Below are 7,899 nucleotides of genomic sequence, written 5' to 3'. Positions count from 1 at the left end.
CTCCAAACACCCTAGACCACAACACTCTAAAGTTGACACAATCTCTAAACAAATGCATATGATCTTCAACATCTAAATTGCACCTAGTGCAAATTGGATTAAATTCATGGATGGTATTAGCTAAAACCGTAGCCACTGGCAGAATATGATGCGAAATATTCCATACAAGCATCTTGTACTTGTATGGAATTTGGAGATGCCAAATTAGTTTCCAATTGATGGATGGAAAAGAAGGGTGACTAGTAAAATTATAGCAAAGTTTGTAAGCACTACGGATTGAAAATTAACCATTAACTTGCGAGCCCCAACAAAGAGAATCGTCCAAGTCAATCATAGTAGGAAGGGGAATGTTTTCAGTGAGGCGATATAAATAATCCAGAATGATATATATGATAAAATATATCATTTTATCCTTCCGTAATTATTTTAATCCGGAAGGACAAAAATTACTACCATTGATAAAATGATACTAATGTTATGAAATATCTATATGTGGATGACTATTATCCCATGTACCATCTAGAATACTCTAGAGTTGGGTATTTAATCTTATCTGTTGATGGAGCTCTAACTAATATACATGTATATATATTCCGTACTGGATGGAGGAATATACAGAACTTAAAAATATTTCTCTCATCTCTCTTTATTTCTCTTCCATATTTAACACGTTATCAGCACCAAATCTCTACATAGTTGAATTAAGTTATCCTACTCTGAAATCAATCAGGTACGTTTAATATAACGTAACTATTATACAATTACCACATAATTCATTCGTATTAGTCGTAGCAACAATATTATGCAGTTTTCGCATTCTGTTTTGCAAATAATCTTTTATATGAATCTGTTTTGAATTGTTCATTAACTTTGTTTTAGTTACTACCAAACTAGTATGTTCTGCTATACCTTTTTATACTTTAATAATATTTATTATGCTTATACATTTAATTTGGAATTAGGATTGTTTGACAACGAGAATGGCTTCTGCAAAGTATATAATTTCATTGCTTTATTGACTTGTGTGCACACTACTAATTCTATTATTCATCATTTGATTTTATAGTTTCGTTTTAACAAATTATGTATAAGCATGATTTTGTTTAGGAATATATAATCACCGCCTTCAATTTTTATTAGATCCTGTTGTTTATATTTGATAATTTTTTTATTTTTTTTTTATCGCAATCAATTAAAATAGATTTCATTAACAATAAAAGGTTTGCATATACTGTATTATATATGTGTTATCTCGATTGTATATAAATTAGCGTGAATATTCTAGATATTAATTACTATCAATAATTCGTATTAGACTTTGTAAATACTATAACCGACTATAATTTTGTGCCATGCTGTAATTTATTATTATATATGTTAAGGGCTTTTTCGAATTGTTTTCGGTTGCTTTAGATGATTTTATGTATATATTTCACATAATTTTAGAACCCACTTTACCTACTACATTACTTTAATAATTATCTTGCGTGATATCATACATGGTTTACGTTTAGCATGACTAGCATGTTTACAGTACAATAATTCTTTAAGATATTGTGTAAATAGCATATTCATGATCATATTTTTCACATTATATGATTAGTACTAGTATTATAAATTTTATATCTAATTCAATAGTATTCTATTTGTTCGGTTTGATCAATCTGACATGTATATTCTCCATATATCATAGATAATCATTATGGTACAATGCAAGTATGTTTTTTTTTAATGTCCTCCTAATTTATAATATTGTTTTATATATCAGTGAATCATGTCAAACCTTGCAAAACTTGAATTTGTTGCTCTTGATATTACTGGAAACAACTATCTGTCTTGGGTGTTAGATGCTGAAATACATTTAGATGCAAAAGGACTTGGTAACACTATAAAAGAAAATAATACAGCAACAAGCCAAGACAAAGCTAAAGCCATGATATTCCTTCCCCATCACCTTCATGAAGGCCTTAAGGCTAAGTACTTGACTGTTAAAGAACCACAAATCCTTTGGAGTAACCTAAAGGAAAGGTATGACCACCAGAAAACAGTGATATTACCAAAAGCTCGTTATGATTGGTTACATTTAAGATTACAAGACTTTAAGTCTGTGAGTGAATACAACTCAGCCATGTTTAGAATTACGTCACAATTGAAATTATGTGGAGAGAAAATCACGGATGTAGAAATGTTAGAAAAAACATACTCTACTTTTCATGCAAACAATGTTGTCCTGCAGACACAATATTGTGAAAAGGATTTTGCAAAATATTCTGAATTGATATCTTGTCTCCTTGTGGCTGAGCAAAATAATGAACTATTAATGAAAAATCATGAATCACGCCCAACTGGCTCTACTCCATTCCCTGAAGCGAATGCGACATCCCATAGTGGGAAAGAGAAAAAGGCTAGAGATCACGCCAGCAGTTGTGGTCGAGGTCGTGGTCAAGGTCGTGGTCGCGGCCACGGACGTGGATATGCTCGTGGTCGAGGTGGTCATTTTAGGAACTCATAATCTCACCAGAAGTGGGACAATAAAGATGGAAATAAGAATGAGAAGGATAAAAATGAAAATATATGCTACCGTTGTGGAGGAAAAGGTCATTGGTCACGTGTGTGTCGCACACCAAAACATCTAGTAGACCTTTATCAACAATCAATCAAACAAAAAAGAAAGAAAGTGGAAACAAATTTGGTGTACGAAGATGGCGAAGGTGATTTTGATCACGGTGATTCAACTCACCTGGAAGCGGCTGATTTCTTTCCTAATCCTGAAGAAAACAATTGAATAAATTATGATTCATTGGCGAATAAACTCTATTAATTAGCTTGCATTTATTTTGTTTTAGAATTTTATCGTAGTACTATGACTTTATGCTTTATGGGACATTTGTTTTTGGACAATTTTATGTTTTTGGGCATTTTTATGTTTTCGTATATTTCATTATTATCATTTATTAATTTAAGTTATTTGATATTGTGAATCTTATATTGGTTCCTTTAATTCTATTAGAATATGAATTCCTTAGGAGCTCAATCATCAACCAATGGTGAAGATTTATGTCTAGTTGATAGTGCTACCACTCACACCATAATTAAGAATAAGAAATATTTTTTCGCAATTGATGATGAAAGAAATTAATGTGAGTACTATATCAGGTAGTACAAAAATTATAGAAGGCTCCGGAAGAGCAAATGTTTTATTGCCATGGGGAACAAAATTGGAAATTATTGATGCATTGTACTCCCCTAAGTCTCAAAGAAATTTATTAAGTTTTAAAGATATTCGACAAAATGGATACCATATTGAGACAATTAGTGAAGGAAATAATGAATTCCTTCAAATCACGAGTGTAACTCAAGGCAATAAACTTATTATGGAGAAATTACCTACATTCTCCACTGGTTTGTACTATACAAAAATCAATACAATTGAATCACATGCTATAGTAAACCAGAAGTTTACTGATGATTTTAAAGTTTGGCATGATCGGTTAGGCCATCCCAGTTCAATAATGATGTGAAAGATAATTGAAAATTCATGTGGACACTCATTGAAGAACCAGCAAATTCTTCATAATAGTTTTTCATGTGCTGCTTGCTCAATAGGCAAGTTAATACTTCGGCCATCACCAGCTAAAATAAATTCTGAATCAATTACTTTCCTAGAACGTATACAAGGGGATATATGTGGCAAATTCATCCCCCGTGTGGGCCATTTAGATATTTCATGGTTTTAATAGATGCATCAACTAGATGGTCACAAGTATCATTGTTATCAACTCGCAACCTGGCGTTTGCGAGACTACTTGCTCAGTTGATCAGATTACGAGCACATTTTCCAGATTTTCCTATTAAGGCTATTCGTCTTGATAACGCTGGTGAATTCACATCCCAGGCCTTTGATGAATATTGCATGTCAATTAGGATCAGTGTTGAACATCTTGTAGCACATGTTCACACACAAACTGGTCTTGCGGAATCATTAATTAAACGTTTGCAATTGATTGCTAGACCATTACTTATGAAATCTAAGCTCCCAATTTCTGCTTGGGGGCATGCTATATTACATGCAGCAGCACTAATTTTCATCAGGACGACAAGTCATCATAAGTTCTCCCCATCACAATTGGTTTTTGGTCAGGAATCAAATGTATCCCATTTGAGAATATTTGGATGTGGAGTATATGTTCCAATTGCTCCACCACAACGCACTAAAATGGGCCCTCAAAGAAGACTAGGGATATATGTTGGATTTGAATCTCCATCGATAATTAAGTACTTAGAGCCAACTACAGGAGATTTATTTACGGCTCGTTATGCAGATTGCCATTTTGATGAATCAGTTTTTCCAACATTAGGGGGGGAAAACAAACAGCTGGAAAAGGAAATTAGTTGGAATGAATTATAATTATCTCACCTAGATCCTCGTACTAAACAATATGAATTGGAAGTCCAAAAGATAATTCATTTGCGAAACTTAGCAAATCAATTGCCAGACTCATTTACTGACCCAAAGAAAGTGACAAAGTCACATATACCAGCTGAAAATGCTCCGATTAAGATTGATGTCCCAGAAGGACAAGCCCAAGTTGCAAATGATTTTAAAGCACGCCTGAAGCGTGGTAGACCCATCGGTTCCAAAGATAAAAATCCTCGGAAAAGAAAAGGAGCAACCATTGACAATGGCCAGACCGAGGAAGCTATTAATTTTGAAGGATCTCCAGAAGAGACCTTAGACATGATGGAAAGGGATATTCAGGTACCTGACAATGAAGAAATTTCAACAAATTTTATCATGTCTGGAATTACATGGAACCGAAACCAAATCGACGTCGATGATGTTTTTGCATGCAATGTGGCACTAGATGTCATGAATGATGATGAGGATCATGAGCCTAAATCCATTGATGAATGTAGACAAAGAAGTGATTGGCCAAAATGGAAAGAAGCAATTGAAATTGAATTGAAGTCTCTCGAAAAAAGAGACGTATTCGGACCTGTAGTCCGTACACCTGAAGGTGTAATACCAGTGGGATATAAATGGGTCTTTGTACGAAAGAGAAATGAAAATGGTGACATTGTAAGATATAAGGCCTGATTAGTTGCACAAGGATTCTCACAAAGATCCGGTATTGATTATGAGGAGACATACTCTCCTGTGGTGGATGCAACTACTTTTAGATTTCTTATCAGTCTGGCAATAAAAGAAGGACTTGATTTACGCTTGATGGATGTAGTCACAACTTACTTATATGGCCCACTGGATAATGACATTTACATGAAACTCCCAGAAGGATTTAAACTGCCAGAAGCAGAAAATTCAGGTTCTCGAGAACAATACTCAATAAAATTGATAGATCTCTATATGGATTGAAATAATCAAGGCGCATGTGGTATAATCGATTAAGTGAGTATTTGTTAAAAGAAGGGTATAAGAATGACCCTATATGCCCATGCATTTTTATAAAGAGATTTGGATCAGGATATGTCATAATTGCAGTATATGTTGATGATTTGAATATTATTGGAACTCCTGAAGAGATTTTAGTAACAGTGGAGTGCTTAAAGAAAGAATTTGAAATGAAAGATCTTGGAAAAACTAAGTTTTGCTTAAGGTTACAAATTGAACACCTAAAGAATGGAATCCTTGTGCACCAGTCAACATACATTGAAAAGATTCTTAAAAGATTTTCTATGGATACATCATATCCATTGAGTAGCCCTATGGTTGTTAGAGCACTTTATGTAGAAAAAGATCCCTTCCGACCTCGGGAGAATGACGAAGAAATTCTTGGTCCTGAAGTACCATATTTAAGTGCTATAGGGGCATTAATGTATCTTGCTAGTCATACACGACCTGACATATCATTTTCAGTAAATTTGTTGGCAAGATTTAGCTCACACCCTACCGAAGGCATTGGAATGGGGTTAAGCATGTACTTCGTTACCTTCAAGGTACGAAATATATGGGTATGTTTTTCTCTAATCTATCCAAAGAAGGTTTGATTGGTTTTGCAGATGTAGGGTATATGTCTGATCCTCATAATGCTAGATCACAAACTGGATATGTATTTATGTGTGGAGGTACTTCTATTTCTTGGCGTTCTATGAAACAAACAATTGCAGCTACTTCTTCTAACCATGCAGAAATTCTTGCAATCCATGAGACTAGTCGTGAATGTGTATGGTTAAGGTCTGTAATTCAACATATTCAGACAGATTGTGGCATAAACTCTGAGAAAGAAGTTCCAACAATTTTATATGAGGATAATGCACCATGCATCGCCCAGCTTAAGGAAGGGTATATCAAAGGTGATAGAACGAAGCACATTTTACCAAAATTCTTCTATACTCATGATCTCCAGAAAAATGGCGATATAAAAGTCCTTAAGATCCACTCAAGTGAAAACTTGGCAAATTTGTTTACTAAGGCGCTCCCAACAGCCACATTCAAAAAGTTAGCTTACGGCATTGGATTGCGTCGTCTTAAAGATCTCAAGTGATGTAGTCACGAGGGGGAGATAATGCGCGCTGCACTCTTTTTTCCTTAACCATGGTTTTTTTCCACTGGGTTTTCCTGGTAAGGTTTTTAACGAGGCAACATCTTATGCGCATTATAGTGTATTTTTGTACGGGTTTTCTAGTAAATGTTAGTTATTGTTTTATTTAGTATATAGTCATCCAAGGGGGAGTGTTATGAAATATCTATATGTGGATGACTATTATCCCATGTACCATCTAGAATACTCTAGAGTCGGGTATTTAATCTTATCCATTGATGGAGCTCTAACTAATATACATGTATATATATATCCCGTACTGGATGGAGGAATATACAGAACGTAAAAATATTTCTCTCATCTCTCTTTATTTCTCTTCCATATTTAAAAACTAATAATTATTAGTGATTTATGATAAAATTTTAAGGGAAATTCTACATGGTGGCCTCAAGTGTTTTGGGTGTTTTTGTCCCTCGGGAGAGTTACAGCTCGAGGACTAATCCGACTGCGCCTGTACCTGCAAAACAACGGAGACTCCGGGTGGTAGGAGCTCTGCCTCCGACGATCAAGTTAGTACTTGAATGTGGGTAGGAGAAGGTGCGGAAAATGAAAAGTGAGATCTTCTCGGATTCCGAGATTAGGTGCTTCTCTGATGTAAGAGAATGTAGGGTCTACTGTAATAATTAATTCCTGTCCCGAAAATGGGGGAATCTCCCTATTTATAGGGTCATGGGGAAACGTGCCCCTAATTAGGTCACTCTGACCTAGCTTTGCTGGGCTGTGCCGTCTTTCTCGGGATTTGGGCCCTTGAAGGCCGCTTTTTTCTCCCAAACTCTAGGAGGGACACGTGTCAAATGGAGACTGGTCCAATTTGGACCAACCAGAGTATGACATGTGTTAGGACTTGATTGGCCCACGTGGCATGGGTAAAATTACCCAAAATATTTTCCCCTCACATATGTGACGTGGCGCGCCACGTGGCATCTGTGACGTATGTCACTCAGCCATAGGAAGGTTTTTTTTTTACAGTGAAAGTTTAACCTTTCACATGTTTTTTACCCCTCTATAAATACATGTTTTACCCCCCCTCATTTTAGAAGTTTCCAAAACATTCTAGAGAGAGAATATCACCAACTCTAGAGAGAGAGTCTACCGTCTATCTGTGTGAACACAAGCGCTAGTAAATTTCCGCTTGCCTCAGCTGGTTTATAACCGCCTGTGCCCCAATCAAGCAAAGTCAACTCCAGCAGCATCTCAGTCGGTCATCACCGTTTGCCCCCGTTTAAGAGACAAACGTAAGGTACCGCCTCTACTCCCTTCAGTTCATTTACATTTGCTTCAATTCATTCAATAAATGGACTCATCACCAACACACACGGCACGACCTAGGTCAGTAGTC

The sequence above is a fragment of the Chenopodium album genome, chromosome 12, assembly GCF_948465745.1.
Source record: "Chenopodium album chromosome 12, dcCheAlbu1.1, whole genome shotgun sequence".
In the NCBI taxonomy this organism is placed as follows: domain Eukaryota; kingdom Viridiplantae; phylum Streptophyta; class Magnoliopsida; order Caryophyllales; family Amaranthaceae; genus Chenopodium; species Chenopodium album.
Note: the sequence above shows the minus strand (reverse complement) of the source record.